This window comes from Entelurus aequoreus, linkage group LG07 (assembly GCF_033978785.1).
Source record: "Entelurus aequoreus isolate RoL-2023_Sb linkage group LG07, RoL_Eaeq_v1.1, whole genome shotgun sequence".
Lineage (NCBI taxonomy): Eukaryota > Metazoa > Chordata > Actinopteri > Syngnathiformes > Syngnathidae > Entelurus > Entelurus aequoreus.
In genome coordinates this window covers 68,831,262-68,850,525 of record NC_084737.1, presented here as the reverse complement: position 1 = coordinate 68,850,525, position 19,264 = coordinate 68,831,262, and the positions used below count along the sequence as shown (strand labels likewise).

General features: G+C 42.7%; 1 long non-coding RNA gene across 1 annotated transcript; it reads left to right on the top strand.

The window, feature by feature from the left end:
- The first annotated feature begins 6,231 nt into the window (after window positions 1–6,231).
- LOC133654205 (uncharacterized) lies at window positions 6,232–18,254 on the top strand. The gene is made up of 4 exons (XR_009826851.1): window positions 6,232–6,306; window positions 14,955–15,078; window positions 17,980–18,032; window positions 18,134–18,254. It is a non-coding gene; the product is annotated as an uncharacterized LOC133654205 (long non-coding RNA).
- Window positions 18,255–19,264: the final 1,010 nt, after the last annotated feature.

Sequence of the window (19,264 nt, the reverse complement as noted above, 5' to 3'; positions counted from 1 at the left end):
GCTAGCTCCACTATAGACTACACACTCACAATATTATGATAGATCCACTATGGCCTGGACTCTCATGCTAGATCCATTATGGACTGGACTCTCACACAATTATACTAGATCCACTATGGACTGGACTCTCCCACTATTATACTAGATCCACTATGGACTGGACTCTGACAATATTATGCTAGATCCACTATGGACTGGACTCTCACAATATTATGCTAGATTCACTATGGACTGGACTCTCACAATATTATGTTAGATCCACTATGGACTGGACTCTCACACTATTATGCTAGATCCACTACGGACTGGACTCTCACACTATTATGCTTGATCCACTATGGACAGGACTCTCACACTATCATGCTAGATCCACTACGGACTGGACTCTCACAATATCATGCTAGATCCACTACGGACTGGACTCTCACAGTATCATGCTAGATCCACTATGGACTGGACTCTCACAATATTATGATAGATCCACTATGGACTGGACTCTCACACTACTATGTTAGATCCTTTATAGACTGGACTCTCACACTATTATACTAGATCCACTATGGACTACACATCACAATATTATGATAGATCCACTATGGCCTGGACTCTCACACTACTATGCTAGATCCATTATGGACTGGACTCTCACACTATTATACTAGATCCACTATGGACTGGACTCTCACACTATTATACTAGATCCACTATGGACTGGACTCTCACAATATTATGCTAGATTCACTATGGACTGGACTCTCACAATATTATGCTAGATCCACTACGGACTGGACTCTCACAATATCATGCTAGATCCACTACGGACTGGACTCTCACAGTATCATGCTAGATCCACTATGGACTGGACTCTCACAATATTATGATAGATCCACTATGGACTGGACTCTCACACTACTATGTTAGATCCTTTATAGACTGGACTCTCACACTATTATACTAGATCCACTATGGACTGGACTCTCACACTATTATACTAGATCCACAATGGACTGGACTCTGACAATATTATGCTAGATCCACTATGGACTGGAATCTCACAATATTATGCTAGATTCACTATGGACTGGACTCTCACAATATTATGCTAGATCCACTATGGACTGGACTCTCACACTATTATGCTAGATCCACTACGGACTGGACTCTCACACTATTATGCTTGATCCACTATGGACAGGACTCTCACACTATCATGCTAGATCCACTACGGACTGGACTCTCACACTATTATGCTAGATCCACTATGGACTGGACTCTCACACTATTATGCTAGATCCACTATGGACTGGACTCTCACAATATTATGTTAGATCCACTATGGACTGGACTCTCACACTTCTATGCTAGATCCACTATGGACTGGACTCTCACACTATTATGCTAGATCCACTATGGACTACACATCACAATATTATGATAGATCCACTATGGCCTGGACTCTCACACTACTATGCTAGATCCATTATGGACTGGACTCTCACACTATTATACTAGATCCACTATGGACTGGACTCTCACACTATTATACTAGATCCACTATGGACTGGACTCTCACAATATTATGCTAGATTCACTATGGACTGGACTCTCACAATATTATGCTAGATCCACTACGGACTGGACTCTCACAATATCATGCTAGATCCACTACGGACTGGACTCTCACAGTATCATGCTAGATCCACTATGGACTGGACTCTCACAATATTATGATAGATCCACTATGGACTGGACTCTCACACTACTATGCTAGATCCTTTATAGACTGGACTCTCACACTATTATACTAGATCCACTATGGACTGGACTCTCACACTATTATACTAGATCCACAATGGACTGGACTCTCACAATATTATGCTAGATCCACTATGGACTGGACTCTCACACTATTATGCTAGATCCACTATGGACTACACACTCACAATATTATGATAGATCCACTATGGCCTGGACTCTCACACTACTATGCTAGATCCATTATGGACTGGACTCTCACACTATTATACTAGATCCACTATGGACTGGACTCTCACACTATTATACTAGATCCACTATGGACTGGACTCTCACAATATTATGCTAGATTCACTATGGACTGGACTCTCACAATATTATGCTAGATCCACTACGGACTGGACTCTCACAATATCATGCTAGATCCACTACGGACTGGACTCTCACAATATCATGCTAGATCCACTATGGACTGGACTCTCACAATATTATGATAGATCCACTATGGACTGGACTCTCACACTACTATGCTAGATCCTTTATGGACGGGACTCTCACACTATTATAGTAGATCCACTATGGACTGGACTCTCACACTATTATACTAGATCCACTATGGACTGGACTCTCACAATATTATGCTAGATCCACTATGGACTGGAGTCTCACACTATTATGCTTGATCCACTATGGACAGGACTCTCACACTATCATGCTAGATCCACTACGGACTGGACTCTCACACTATTACGTTAGATCCACTATGGACTGGACTCTCACACTATTATGCTAGATCCACTATGGACTGGACTCTCACACTATTATGCTAGATCCACTATGGACCGGACTCTCACAATATTATGTTAGATCCACTATGGACTGGACTCTCACACTACTATGCTAGATCCATTATGGACTGGACTCTCACACTATTATACTAGATCCACTATGGACTGGACTCTCTCACTATTATACTTGATCCACTATGGACTGGACTCTCACAATATTATGCTAGATTCACTATGGACTGGACTCTCACAATATTATGCTAGATCCACTATGGACTGGACTCTCACACTATTATGCTAGATCCACTATGGACTGGACTCTCACACTATTATGCTGGATCCACTATGGACTGGACTCTCACAATATTATGCTAGATCCACTATGGACTGGACTCTCACACTATTATGCTTGATCCACTATAAACTGGACTTTCACACTATTATGCTAGATCCACTCGACGTCCATTGCACTGGTCGCCCGGAGGGTGGGGGGTCCCCACATCTGCGGTCCCCTCCATTGGGTTGAGTTTTTTCTTGCCCTGATGTTGGATCTGAGCCGAGGATGTCGTTGTGGCTTGTGCAGCCCTTTGAGACACTTGTGATTAAGGGCTACACTATGTTTTAGACCAGACCTGGGCATTCTGCGGCCCGCGGGCCGCATCCGGCCCTTTGTGCGTCCCTGTCCGGCCCGCGTGAGGCCAATTATAAATTACAAAATACATTTTAAAAAGTATCTATGTCGAGTGTGCAATACAACGGTGCTGCTTTTGTTTTGAAAATCGTTATTTGTATTACTTCCGTGTGGACGTATGCGTGTGCGTGATTGTGAGTGAATGTGAACAGCTGCAATCATTAATTACAAAATAAAGTTGAAAAAACATCTATGTCGTGCGCGCAATACAACTGTGCTGCTTTTATTTTGAAAAGTATTATTTATGGGCGTGTGTCCGTGTGTAACCTGCGAGTGAAGGTGCACATGCAGCGACAAGTGATGCACGGTTTACACCCGAGACGCTAAAAAGAGAAAAGTTGATGATGAATGGCGTGTTTTCAACAAGACATGGACTGCAAAGCAACGTTCCCTCTAAGGTGCGTGCCTGCGCAATTGCGCACTGCTCAAGCGTCTGCTGCGCGCAGCAAATATATGCCGCGCACCAAATCAAATCCCATCTGAATTCTAAACAAAATAAACATATTTATTCTACGTAATTTTGCAATGCAACTTTGAGTGACAGTGACAACAAGTTCGTCAACACCGTTCAATTGAACACCGTTCAATTATTGTAACGTCTATCGAGATGCTTCGAGGACAGGAATTATATCGATCACTTTATTGAGCAAAACTGTTTATATTCGGACATAACCACACCAAAAACATGAGTAAAACAATTCTATCTCGAAAAACTAGTCATTTTCTGCCGTACAAACCAGGCCAAAACCAACTTGCCATCTGTCACCAACGCGCATACCACTAAACCACTGGTGCGTTTATGGCCACACAAAAAGTCGGACAACTCAAACACCACACAAAGTTACACTATGACTCCTCAGTCATACGTGTGCTTATTTTACTGTCATTTATTATTAATGTGAATTTATTTATATTAGTCATTGAATGCTGTTACACACACTATGTTGAAGTATTACTATTATTATTATTAATTATTATTATTATTATTATTATTTATTTTACGGTATACATCAAAAATAATATTGAGCAAAATGTAATTGAAATATTGTCGAAGTGGCCCTCCAGCAGTGCTCGGGTTGCTCATGCGGCCCCCGGTAAAAATTAATTGCCCACCCCTGTTTTAGACTGTTTCCTGGCTGCATCCTCTTTCCTTTCGTTTACTGTTGGTTTCCATGAGCACTAATTCTCCACACCTGCCCTTGTTTAGTAATTAGTATTCCCACCAGCTGTTTTGGTTAATCACTCTCCTTTATAGTTTTCAGTCACCCAGCACACCCAGCGACATTTACGTTACTTCTTGTTTTTCACCACGCTCAAGTGTTTTTTCCGTACTCTAAAATTTCTAGCGGTTCACCCTTGGTAACAATTAAATTTTTTGGTCCACACTCGTTTAGCGTCTGAACGTTTTGTATTTTTTGTCCGGCCTAAAATAATTACAACTCAATCCTACCTGCATGCTGCTCCTGCTTGTCTTTCTGCATTGGGGGAAAACGACCATTGCAGCCATACCTTCCCATCGTAACAAAAATGGCGGATAGCTATAATGGCCGTGAAAGGTCTCTATGAATCCAAAGGCTGCATTACAATAATATAAACAAATCGCAACACAACTTTAAGCCACAAAAGACGCGACGGACACAACAAAGTGACAGCACTTCCGGTAACACTCTACAGCAGGGGTCACCAACGCGGTGCCCGCGGGCACCAGGTAGCCCGTAAGGACCAGATGAGTAGCCCGCCGGCCTGTTCTAAAAATAGCTCAAATAGCAACACTTACCAGTGAGCTGCCTCTATTTTTTAAATTGTATTTATTTACTAGCAAGCTGGTCTCGCTTTGCCCGACATTTTTAATTCTAAGAGAGACAAAACTCAAATAGAATTTGAAAATCCAAGAAAATATTTTAAAGACTTGGTCTTCACTTGTTTAAATAAATTCATATTTTTTTTTACTTTGCTTCTTATAACTTCCAGAAAGACAAATTTAGAGAAAAAATACAACCTTAAAAATGATTTTAGGATTTTTAAACACATATACCTTTTTACCTTTTAAATTCCTTCCTCTTCTTTCCTGACAATTTAAATCAATGTTCAAGTAAATGTATTTTTTTTATTGTAAAGAATAATAAATAAATTTTAATTTAATTCTTCATTTTAGCTTCTGTTTTTTCGACGAAGAATATTTGTGAAATATTTCTTCAAACTTATTATGATTAAAATTCAAAAAAATTATTCTGGCAAATCTAGAAAATCTGTAGAATCAAATTTAAATCTTATTTCAAAGTCTTTTGAATTTCTTTTAAAATTTTTGTTCTGGAAAATCTAGAAGAAATAATGATTTGTCTTTGTTAGAAATATAGCTTGGTCCAATTTGTTATATATTCTAACAAAGTGTAGATTGGATTTTAACCTATTTAAAACATGTCATCAAAATTCTAAAATTAATCTTAATCAGGAAAAATTACTAATGATGTTCCATAAATTATTTTTTTAAGTTTTTGTCTTCTTTTTTTTGGTTGAATTTAGAATTGTAAAGATTCGAAATTGAAGATAAACTATGTTTCAAAATTTAATTGTCATTTTTTTTCGTGTTTTCTCGTCTTTTAAACCGTTCAATTAAGTGTAAATATCATTAATTATTAATAATAACATAGAGTTAAAGGTAAATTGAGCAAATTGGCTATTTCTGGCAATTTATTTAAGTGTGTATCAAACTGGTAGCCCTTCGCATTAATCAGTACCCAAGAAGTAGCTCTTGGTTTCAAAAAGGTTGGTGACCCCTGCTCTACAGATACTAACTTCACATAGTCGCACACACACACACTTTGGGTTAGTTTTCACACTTCATAATATATTGTATATAAATAAATAAAGCTAAAACGACATCCTGCATTTTATGCCGTCTTCTTATTCCCCCTGTATCGTAACGCTATTCTCCTTATGAAATGTACTGATTCACTTATTTTTTGGGGGGGCATGACGGAGTGCCGTCGTCACGTCGTGACATTGCTGGTTTTATGAGCAGAGGAGCATGTTCGGCGATGGACACGCACTGAATTTTTACAAGCAGACAAGGTTTGTAGACAGAAATGGGAGGAAGGACGCATTTTGGCTTAAAAACTAACAAATAAAGATGAAGTTATAACACTGAAACGCCACTCAGCAAGAGGTGCTTTAAAACATGGCTAGCTAGCGGCTAACGTCCATCTGCAGTCTGCAGTGTTTTAGCTACTTCTGAATCACTAATCCTGGCCTACATGGCGACAAATAAAGTATGTTTTTTACAATTATCATCCCTGCAGGACGAGGAATAGCTAAACATGCTTCACTACAAACTGTAGGAGGATACGATAGCTCACCGCTAACAACAAGCTGGCTCTCCTCAATGTAAACAAATGGGTGATCTACTACTGAAATCCACTGTAATGTATCTCGTCGATATTACACTGATTCACATAATTGTTTTAAAAATATATATATATATATATATTATGTTTATAAACTCAGGAAATATGTCCCTGGACGCATGAGGGCTTTAAACATGACCGATGTATAATCCTGTAACTACTTGGTATCAGATCGATACCTACATTTGTGGTATCATCCAAAACTAACGTAAAGTATCCAAACAACAGAAGAATAAGTGATTATTGCATTTTAACAGAAATGTAGATAGAACTTGTTAAAATGGAAAATAACCAGATATTAACAATAAATAAACAAGTAGATTAAAGGCCTACTGAAATGAACTTTTTTTTATTTAAACGGGGATAGCAGATCCATGCTATGTGTCATACTTGATCATTTCGCGATATTGCCATATTTTTGCTGAAAGGATTTAGTAGAGAACATCGACGATAAAGTTCGCAACTTTTGGTCGCTGATAAAAAAAAGCCTTGCCTGTACCGGAAGTAGCGTGACGTCACAGGCTGAAGGGCTCCTCACGTTTCCCCATTATTTACAATGCAGCGAGAGCGATTCGGACCGAGAAAGCGGCGATTACCCCATTAATTTGAGCCAGGATGAAAGATTTGTGGATGAGGAACGTGAGAGTGAAGGACTAAAGTGAAAATGAGAGTCGAGAACGCAAAATGGACATTCACAGTGACTTTTATCTCCACGACAATACATCGGTGAAACACTTTAGCAACAGAGCTAACGTGATAGCATCGGGCTTGAATGCAGATAGAAACAAAATAAATAAACCCCTGACTGGAAGGATAGACAAAAAATCAACAATACTATTAAACCATAAACCTGTAAATACACGGTTAATGCTTTCCAACTTGGCGAAGCTTAACAATGCTGTTGCTAACGACGCCATTGAAGCTAACTTAGCAACGGGACCTCACAGAGCTATGATAAAAACATTAGCGCTCCAACTACGCCAGCCCTCATCTGCTCATCAACACCTGTGCTCACCTGCGTTCCAGCGATCGACGAAAGGACGAAGGACTTCACCCGATCATCCGTGCGGTCGGCGGCTAGCGTCGGCTAGCGCGTCTGCTATCCAAGTCAAAGTCCTCCTGGTTGTGTTGCTACAGCCAGCCGCTAATACACCGATCCCACCTACAACTTTCTTCTTTGCAGTCTTCATTGTTCATTAAACAAATTGCGAAAGATTCACCAACACAGATGTCCAGAATACTGTGGAATTTTGAGATGAAAACAGAGCTTTTTTGTATTGGATTCAATGGTGTCCGAATACTTCCGTTTAACTAGTGACGTCACTCGCATACGTCATCATACATAGATGTTTTCAACCGGAAGTTTAGCGGGAAACTTAAAATTGCACTTTATAAGTTAACCCGGCCGTATTGGCATGTGTTGCAATGTTAAGATTTCATCATTGATATATAAACTATCAGACTGCGTGGTCGGTAGTAGTGGGTTTCAGTAGGCCTTTAATAATCCATTTTCTACTGCTTGTCCCTCATAATTTTGACAAAATAATAGAAAGGGAAATGACACAATATCTTACTGCATATGTCAGCAGTTAAATTAGGAGCCTTTGTTTGCTTATTTAGTAATAAAAGACTAGTTGTCTTTTATGTTCACTATTTTATTTAAGGACAAAATTGCAATGAAAAACATATGTTTAATGTACCCTAAGATTATTTTGTTAAAATAAAACTAATAATGCCATTTTCTGTGATGCCCTTTATTTAGGAAAGTATTGAAAGTATCGAAAGGTATCAAAATACATTTTGGGACCTGTACTGGTACCAAAATATTGGTATTTGGAGAACCCTAATGTATAGTAGTGTTATGACTTGGCGTAAATGAGGACTCAGATGCAGAGGAGTGACAATTGACTCAGACCTTTATTTAAATAATTCCTTGCTATCTCTAGGACAGAGTGATTAAAGAAAGTGGCTACAAAATCTATCTAAGATATATTCAAGCACCTATAGGGTATTAGCATAGGACATAAGGCAATAAACAGAAAATCACTCCATAAGGAGGAACCGGCAATAGCCAAAAAGTTATATGAGTCGAATACACAAAAAAAAACCAACAATCTATAATGATCTACAAAAAGGAAATTATCTCATGCTAAAAGGTTGAGACGCTATAAACAGAAAGTATGTATAAAGTATTTGCGAGGCCTGAAAACTAAAAGCGCTCCAGAAGGAGGAAAAAAAAAGGAAGACAAGGCACTATGAAAATTGATACAAAAGACTTGACCAAAAACTTTAGCAAAAGAAAATCACTCTCTCAGAGGGAACAAAGGAATCAATAAACAAAGCGAGACGATACTTAACAAACTTGGTTGATGGCTGTGAACAAGGCTGTGGACAAGGCTGGAGGTACGTAGCGAGACGATATACTCTGGCAACAAGACAGGGGAAGACGAGGACTATATACACATGAGGGAGGGTGACACAGGTGGACACAATCAGGCAATCAGGAGAGACATCAGACCAGTGACACAGGAGGAAGGGCAAGTGGCCACGGTGTGACAGTACCCCCCCCTCTATGGCCGACTCCGGACGGCCCAGACTGTTCGGGGTGATCTCTGTAGAAGTCCCTGATGAGAGTGGGGTCGACAATGTGGCGGGAAGGAACCCACTGTCTCTCTTCAGGTCCGTATCCTTCCCAATCCACCAGGAATTGTCTGCCCCGACCCCGGTTGCGCACTGCCAACAAGCGTTTAACCTTGTATACTGGTCCACCTTCAATTACTTCGGGTGGTGGAGGGGACGTGGTGGCTGGGACCATGGTGCTTTCTTTGGCTGGTTTGACCTGACTGACGTGGAAGGTGGGATGGACGCGGAGGGATCGAGGCAGACGAAGCCGAACCGCTGCAGGTCCGACGAGCTTGGTAATTGGGAATGGACCTACAAAGCGTGGTGCCAGTTTCCTAGATGTGACCTTGAGGTGTAAGTTCTTGGCTGAAAGCCAGACTCTCTGACCGGGTTCGTATGCAGGCGCAGGTCGTCTCTTGCGGTCTGCCGCTCTCTTCATCCGATCTTGTTGTCTAGACAATACTTGACGGGCGGCTGCCCAAATGCGGCGACAACGTCGGACCATGGCATGGGCGGAGGGAACAGACACTTCTGACTCATTCTCTGGGAAGAGAGGGGGCTGGTACCCTAAGGCACAATGAAAGGGAGAGAGGCCGGTGGCTGATGTAGGCAGCGAATTGTGCGCATACTCTACCCAGACCAGGTGTTTGCTCCATGTGGAGGGGTTCTGGCAGACCAAGCACCGGAGGCCGGTTTCCAGCTGCTGATTAAGTCGTTCGGTCTGGCCGTTGGCTTCCGGATGATATCCTGATGTCAGGCTGGCCTTGGCTCCAATGAGTCGGCAGAACTCCCTCCAGAACCGTGATGCAAACTGAGGTCCCCGGTCTGTAACAATGTCTTTGGGAAATCCATGAACTCGGAATACATTAGTCATCATAGTCTCTGCCGTCTCCTTGGCGGATGGTAATTTAGGCATAGCGACGAATCTGACCATTTTGGAGAATCTGTCGACTACAGTGAGGACGGTGGTGTTACCTTGTGAGACCGGGAGGCCTGTAACGAAGTCCATCGAGATGTCTGACCACGGTCTGGAGGGGATGGGGAGCGGCTGAAGAAGTCCCATGCGAGACCTGGAAGACGTCTTGTTCCTGGCACAGACCGAACAGGCCTCTACATACTCTCGGACCTCTGTCTCCATGGCTGGCCACCAGAACCGCCGGGAGATCACAAACATGGTTCTTTTAACTCCCGGATGACACGAAAGCAGCGAGGTGTGAGCCCAATGAACCACCCGGGGACGCAGCTCAGTGGGGACAAACAATCGATTAACAGGACAACCCCTAGGTGGCGGGGCCACACCGTTAGCTTGCTTTACCTCAGTTTCTATTGGCCAAGTTACCGCTCCTACCACACAGTTCAGTGGAAGGATGGTCTCAGGTTGCTTGGCCTCAGGCTCGGGGTCGAATAATCGTGACAAGGCGTCTGGCTTGACGTTGCGGGACCCCGGCCTGCAGGAGAGCGAGAAAGAAAAGCGATTAAAAAAAAGCGCCCACCTGGCCTGGCGAGAATTGAGTCTCTTAGCCTTCTTTATGTATTCTAAGTTCTTGTGATCTGTCCAGACAATGAATGGGTGTTCGGCCCCCTCGAGCCAATGCCTCCATTCCTCCAAGGCGAGCTTCACCGCCAGCAACTCCCGATTGCCGACATCATAGTTTCTTTCAGCTTTGGACAGCCGCCGCGACAGAAAGGCACAGGGATGCATCTTCCCGTCCTGCTGAGAGCGTTGAGACAGCACTGCTCCAACTCCTTCATTAGAAGCGTCCACCTCCACGACGAACTGGCGCTGTGGGTCCGGAATGGTGAGGATGGGCGCTGAGGTGAAGCGGTGCTTGAGCATCTGGAATGCCCTCTCTGCCTCTGGAGACCAGTGGAACCGCACCTGGGTGGAGGTAAGAGCATGGAGAGGAGCAGCTATTGCGCTGAAGTTTCTGACAAACCGCCTGTAAAAGTTAGCAAATCCCAAGAATTGCTGAACTTTCTTGCGGCTGTCAGGTGTCGGCCAATCGGCCACAGCGCTAACTTTAGCCGGATCCATCTGCACTCTTCCAGGGGCTACAATGAAGCCCAGGAAGGAAACAGTGTCGGCATGAAAAACACTCTTTTCAGCTTTAACATATAGATCATTGTCTAGGAGTCTCTTTAAAACCTGATTTACATGGTCTTGGTGAGTGTCACTGTCAGGTGAATAAATCAATATATCATCAAGATAAACATAGACAAAATGGTCCAGAAAGTCTCTTAGTACTTCGTTGATCATGGCTTGGAACACGGCCGGGGCATTGGTGAGACCAAAAGGCATGACCCTGTATTCATAGTGACCATTGGGTGTGTTGAATCCGGTCTTCCACTCGTCTCCCTCTCTTATTCGGACCAGATGGTAAGCGTTGCGTAGGTCCAGCTTGGTGAATATTTTAGCCTGTTGGAGTTGGTCGAAGACAGAAGACATGAGGGGAAGAGGGTAACGGTTCTTGATGGTAATGTCATTCAGGGGGCTGTAATCGATGCAGGGCCTTAACGACCCGTCTTTCTTCTTCACAAAGAAGAACCCTGCTCCTGCTGGCGATGATGACGGGCGAATCAGGCCGGATTCCAGTGATGCCGAGATGTAATCGTTCATAGCAGCTTTTTCTGGACCCGAGACGGAGTACAGACGCCCTTTGGGAATTGTGGCCCCGGGGAGTAGATCAATGGCACAGTCGTAGGAACGGTGGGGTGGCAGTGACAGGGCCTTTGTCTTGCTGAAGACTTGTCGTAGATGGTGATAACAGGGGGGGACAGAATTCAGGTCCGGAAATTCTGAGTCTGTGACAGGTTTAGCAGAAAAAAGATTAATTTCTTTGACACTTTCTTTCTGGATAGTAGAAAAATTACAGTTCTGGGTACATTCCCTTCCCCATTCACTGATCTTCCCTGTCTTCCAGTCCACACGAGGGTTATGCTGGTACAGCCATGGATACCCCAAGATCAACGGATGAGAAGGAGAATTAATCAAATATGGACAAATTTGTTCCTGATGGCCGTCAATGTTCATTTGGACAGGTTCACAGATGTGTGTGATGGTGAAAAGCTCCTTACCATTCAGAGACCTGGCCTTAATGGGTTTAACTAGTGGTTCTGACTTGAGTCCTAGTCTCCTAGCTAAACCCCAGTCCATCAGACTCTCATCTGCCCCAGAGTCTATTAACGCCTCAAGCGATGTGACTGTGTGATTTGTTAACGTGATCTTGGTATGAGTGCGTGGCCTCTGAGGAACAGCCGGAATGTGACTCACCGCCTGGGATCTCTTGGTTGGACATGAAACGACAAGATGGCCGCCCTCTCCACAGTAAAAACATCTCCCCTCCATCAGCCGCTTGCGTCGCTCCTCTGGCGTCAGTCGGGCTCTCCCCAGCTGCATGGGCTCCCCCTCCTGGTTGGTGCGTAAGTGAGGATGTAGCTCCAGGGGTGAGCGCCGAGTCGTCGACCGGTTAGGTGCTAAAGGATGGGTGGTTCTTTCTGCAGCTTCCGATCCTCCATCTCGCTGTCGTTTGAGCTGGGCCCGTCGATTGTCCGTCCTGATGGCAAGCTCGATGAGGGCATCTAGATTGTCGGGTAGGTCCAGAGGAACGAGGAGGTCCTGTATGTACGCACTGAGCCCTTTCAAAAAGACGTCGTAAAGAGCCGTGTCGTCCCACCCGCTTTCTGCTGCCAGCGTGCGGAAGCCAATGGCGTAGTCACACACGGGCCCGGTGCCCTGCTTTAAACTGCTTAGTTCTTGTGCCTTTTCTCTGTTAGAGGTCACCGGGTCAAAAGTCCTGGTTAGCGCAGCTTGAAAGTCTGTGAAGGAGTGGCAGAGTGAAGAGTTCCGCCCCCATTCGGCAGAAGCCCACGCCTTAGCTCTATCCGTAAGATGAGAAATCATGAAAGCAATCTTGGAACGTTCAGTGGGGAATGCATGGGGCATCAGTTCAAAATGAATAGCACAGTCTATCAAAAAGGTTTTGCACAAACCAGGAGCGCCAGCATATGGCGCCGGAGGGGCCAGCTCGCAGCCGGCTCCGGAAGGAGGTGAAGACACAGTGGGGGCAGCGGGTGGCGTGGGGGGATGGGTCGCCGGAATCGGTCGAGCAAGCTGCTCAAGTAGTCCTTGTAGCTGGGAGGAAAGGTGACCCATGTTTGCTGCCATCGCCGTCTGAAACGCCTCCTGTCGGGCGAGCCGTGATTCCTGGGTGTGCAGGATTTCCGTCAGTTGTTTTGCCTCTGCTGAGTCCATACTGGCCAGAGTATACTGTTATGACTTGGCGTAAATGAGGACTCAGATGCAGAGGAGTGACAATTGACTCAGACCTTTATTTAAACAATTCCTTGCTATCTCTAGGACAGAGTGATTAAAGAAAGTGGCTACAAAATCTATCTAAGATATATTCAAGCACCTATAGGGTATTAGCATAGGACATAAGGCAATAAACAGAAAATCACTCCATAAGGAGGAACCGGCAATAGCCAAAAAGTTATATGAGTCGAATACACAAAAAAAAACCAACAATCTATAATGATCTACAAAAAGGAAATTATCTCATGCTAAAAGGTTGAGACGCTATAAACAGAAAGTATGTATAAAGTATTTGCGAGGCCTGAAAACTAAAAGCGCTCCAGAAGGAGGAAAAAAAAAGGAAGACAAGGCACTATGAAAATTGATACAAAAGACTTGACCAAAAACTTTAGCAAAAGAAAATCACTCTCTCAGAGGGAACAAAGGAATCAATAAACAAAGCGAGACAATACTTAACAAACTTGGTTGATGGCTGTGAACAAGGCTGTGGACAAGGCTGGAGGTACGTAGCGAGACGATATACTCTGGCAACAAGACAGGGGAAGACGAGGACTATATACACATGAGGGAGGGTGACACAGGTGGACACAATCAGGCAATCAGGAGAGACATCAGACCAGTGACACAGGAGGAAGGGCAAGTGGCCACGGTGTGACAAGTAGTAACTGGGTTTTTATTAGTAATCCATTCCAAAAGGTCAGATCAAGACCAGATCGACAAATCAATTTTTCCCATACGAAATAATGTAAATCCAATTTTTGCATTCCAGGCACCCACAAATATTTACACAAAACACATTTATAGGAAATAATTACAATTTTGCATGCAGAAAAAAACAATACAAAAGTCACGATCCGACATGACGGTTCTGGACTTTATGTTATGTTTCTTGTGTTTGGTACTACTAATGCTATTTCCTGTCCACCTGCTCTTGATTGACAATCAGACATAAATCGGGGCCACAAGCAGAATTTAATGTGTTTGTAGTTTCTAACCCATTAAAAAAAACACACACTTTTTTATGAATAGGTAACGATTTGTAAACTCTAAAAAAAAAAAAAAAAATCAAACTTGAAATACATATGATGCATGTTTTGTACTAAAACAAATCCAATGGAAAATGCATGTTTAATAATGTTTTTTTAGTAGAAAATATTAATTGTAATCTCATTAAAACCATGAATTCACTAAGTCTACTTTGACTAAGACTCGATCCCAGTACCACCCTGTATTGAGACACTGAAGATATGCACCACAGGAGCCAGTGTCACTTCATAGGGAATTATGTCAACATATACTAAACAGTGACTGAGCAGGATGCGACTAGGTATAGTTTTGCGGCAAAACTTCACATTTTATATGCGCTTCTTTACACAAAACAGGGAATGCCATGGATCACGGGGCCCTACGCACAGCGCGTGATCCGTGTTTGGAGAGGAGCGGCAGTGCACATCTCCTTGGTTGTCAATCAGGAGGCTTCTCATGCCCAGCGTCGTCAGAACGACGGTAAGAGCTGCATGTACAGACTGTCTGTGTTGCCTTTTTTTTCATACATATATTTTGCCTCGCCTTTTGCTCGCCCACGGTGCCCCCTGAGTTTCCCTGATGAAGGGACTTTTACCTGCATGCCGCCTGCCGTCTCAGCATCCCGGGGTCACGCCTCGAGCAACTGTCCTCGCACATAACACAAAATACAACAAACGAAATCAAAACTGAATCAAATGAACAAGTGCGGTGTGCAGTGTAAAATACAATGCGTCGACTGACAGGCGAGCACAAAGATGTGGTTGGCCGGACTCATTTTCTCTTGGCCTTTTGCACAAGATGTTATTTTGCTTAAAAAAAAAATCAATAAAAACCTTTAAGCTAGGATTAATATAAAAAGGCTTTGAATGTGAGACAAACACTTTCTTTAAAATCGCAAGCTTTTCTCCTTCAGTTGTCCGCCTCCCCCCCTTTGGTCCTCTTAAAAAGCCGAGGCCAAGCAAAAGCCATCGAGAGAATGCGCAGAATAAAACACGGCGATTCCCATTTGCTTGTGTCAAGGCCACAAGTCTGATAGCCTGACCTCTTTTTCTTTATCTCCAACATAGCGTCTGCAGTAAAGAGCAACATTAAATAACATTAAGTGCTCCACTCTCTTGTTTCCTCTACCCACCCTTAACCCCTTTTACTGGCGAAAGTGTGTCCTTCAGGCCTTTTGTGTGCACGCCTTCCTCTCACTGGATTGTTTGTGCGTTAAAAAAAAACAAAAAACGACAACCTGGAAGTGGTGGCATTGCTTCAACTCCAGCCAGTGGGCTCCATTCAGCAACCATTCTTAAGAACTAATTTTGTTCTTAGGCCCACTTACGAAGTTTTCGTATTCACCAATGTTTTCTTAGCTGGGATTTGTTCGTAGGTAAGAACAAAATCTAGGAGTGCTCCAGACAGAGCACACACACACACGCACACACACACTCACACACACACACACATATGCGCACACAATGGCAATGCTTTTGCTGCTACTGCAAGATGCCGCAGATCGTGCCCTGGGGAGGGAGCACATGTTTCACGACCATGTAGACCAGGCCTGGGCAATTATTTTGACTCAGGGGCCACATTTAGAGAAAAAAATGTGTCTGGGGGCCGGTATATCTATTTTTATGAACACTAATACAAAACCTCACAATAATGTCTGATTGAATGCTAAATACGTTATGACAGACCGCCTTAAAAAACGTAGTGGAATTTAGAATTTTTATATGAAGGATAAAACACTGAATATTGACAAAATATGAACGTCACACCCCCTTTCGATCAACATATTTTACAATCAAAGGAAACACAACAAAAATGCAACAAACGGTGAAATATGAACGCAAAGGGTACAAAATAAACACACTTAAAATCTGATATATCTGATACATCACTAAGCTTTAGAACTTTGTTGTTAAAATCTCCTTCCGCGTCTGTGGAAACGCTTCCCGCCCACACTGCTTGGTGCCTCGTCTGAGCTGCTGTGACGTAGATTACCATAGTAACTAATTAGATGACCATAGTAACTAATTAGATGACCATAGTAACTGGTATATCATCCAAAAGCGCAGATTCCAACCATTAAAATACTTTGTATAGTTCAAGACTTATGGTCATTAGAAAACATGACTGCACATCATAATGGCAGCTACACTTTCCATCTTAAAGATCTAAAAAAAGTATTTGGGAATGTCTGGCGGGCCAGATTGAAAAGCTTAACGGGCCGCATGTGGCCCCAGGGCCTTAATTTGCCCAGGTGATGTAGACCTATTTTCCCAAAGTGACGAATATTTATTATTATTATTTCTTAAACTTACGTTTTGACATTATGTATTTCCCACCCGGGATAACACGAATTTATCTTCTGTAATCTGTTTGTGTTTTCTCCGTGTGTTTGATGTTCAGCTTTTCCACCGCAATTGTGCCCTTATATGAAGGAATTAAGGGTGTTTACCTATGAAAATTACGGAATTAAGGGTATTTACATATGCATATTAGGGAAATAAGGGCGTATTTATATGCAAATCATGATAGACACGCACGCGCTAACAATTTGGCATTCAGCAACTTAAGAACAGCAGGTGGGAACAATTTGCCCGTTTAAGAACACGTCATGAATTTGAATGGACTCCTCTTAGGAAATCACTTAGGAAGAAAGATAAGAGGAAAAGTTAGAAATGTACTGCTGAATGGGGCCTAGTGTTTGCTTTAGCAGCGTTCTTTCCCCATGTTGCACGTGCCAGAGTCTTCCTCTGCACACACCTGTCACACTTACCCTTGCTGTGAACCCGGCCCACCTGCATTATTGATGAGACGCTCATGAACGACTCGCCATCTTCTTCTTCTTCACCGGACACTCCGCTTGTAGACTTGTATTCGACACACTTTGTGTGAGGCTGAAGCTGCTGAGTGCTTCCTGCCCCCCCCTGGCGCAGGTCCCAAATCCCAGCGATCATGTTATCGATTACCGGGCAGTTTCCGAAGGCACTTAGCCTAAATATGAACACTGATCAAATGGACTGAAAAAGAGGTCCACTTGAAACTGGGATTTATGAGTTCTGTGAAGCCATGCCACAAAGTAATCCGTGTCAACATCCTGACCTGTGTTGTTTTCAAAAGGTCACATGCATGTCCTCATGTCCTTTTTGGTCTCTTGTGACTCTCACAGGAGATTCGACTGGTGCTTTTGTTGTTGTTGTTTTGTGGGTTTTAGCATCTCACGGTGAGAGCAATTTTAAAAGGGATGAGGGCTTAATCCCTGACAATACAGGGATTATGTCTTTATGTGACCTTTATCTTGCCATGAGCCATCATGGAGTGCTATTCAGCGCCTGTATGCCACGTCTGGTGTGATTACGCCAACAATTGCTATTTTTATACCACCAGATAGTATAGACGGATTCTACATCTTCTCGACATGAGCCGTAGAGTTTTTGGAGGTGAATATGGCTCACACACACACACGACTAAATTGTGAGCATTTACTAGTGATTAACTGGAATTAGAAATGTTGATTTGTGTTTTGATGGCCCGTTTTTAGGTTCAGAACATTGATGTGCCATTTTGTTTGAGACTTGATTGACACCTGCATAGAAAGGCCTTTTTTAAAGTTACCAATTTATCGTATTTTCTGGACTTCATGTCTATGACTCTGCTTTTTTTCCATTACTTTGAACTCTGCGGCTTATGAAACGGTGCGGCTTATGAAACGGTGAGACACACACATGCATACACACACACAGTCACACACACACCTACACTCATTCCACACAAGGTAGACTACTTGTTATCTTATTTTTTCTATTTACTATGTTTAATATTGTTTGCTAATTTACTGCTTTAGGTGAGAACCTTGCAAAAGCCTTTTTGGGTTTCTTTTCTCACCTGCACTTATTTCTTATTACGTATGTTTCATTACTAATTTATTGTCTCTTTTTAATTTTAGTTTTATTTTTTTACAATGTTACCTTTTGTACTGTTTATATTGTGCGTTTAAATAAATAAAAGAGACACTGAAAAGGTGTGCTATTGTTTGTGCTATGGCGCCATCTTTTGGATGACTTTGTTCACTGCAGGTGCTGCGGGTTGACAATGTACTTCCTGTTTCGTGCCGGAAGTATATTCGTCCATAGCGAATCTGCACAAAAGGATTCTTCATTTATGAGCAACATTTGTAAGTTCAACAATACAACTAAAACAATTCATACTTACTAAACCGTCCCATGTGTGATGTCTGGAGGTGTGTTCATGCATATTTGTATGTGCTATTGTAATGTAATGAAACTAGCGTCCTTAGCATTAGCTAATATGCTAACACATTTACGAATGTCTGTGTTACTTTTATTAACTTACAATGGCATTTTGTTTGTATTGTTTTAGTTTTGTAAATTCACACAAACGTCACAGAGGAGTTATTGAGTCTGTTTAGCTGATTGCAGAGCTCGCTTCCACAGCTGGTGGGTTCATGACGATGACTTATTTTTTGTTTAATCAGCCGTTTAACTGCCATGTCACAGGCATCGTTTGGAAACATATAGGGTGTGTAAAAGTACTCACAAAATCTTTCGTACCGGTATATATCTGCGGCGAATGGCTCGGTGCGGTTAATATATGTAAAAAAAATAGATTTTCTAATACTGGTGTGCTCTATAGCCCAATCCAATTTAGTTTA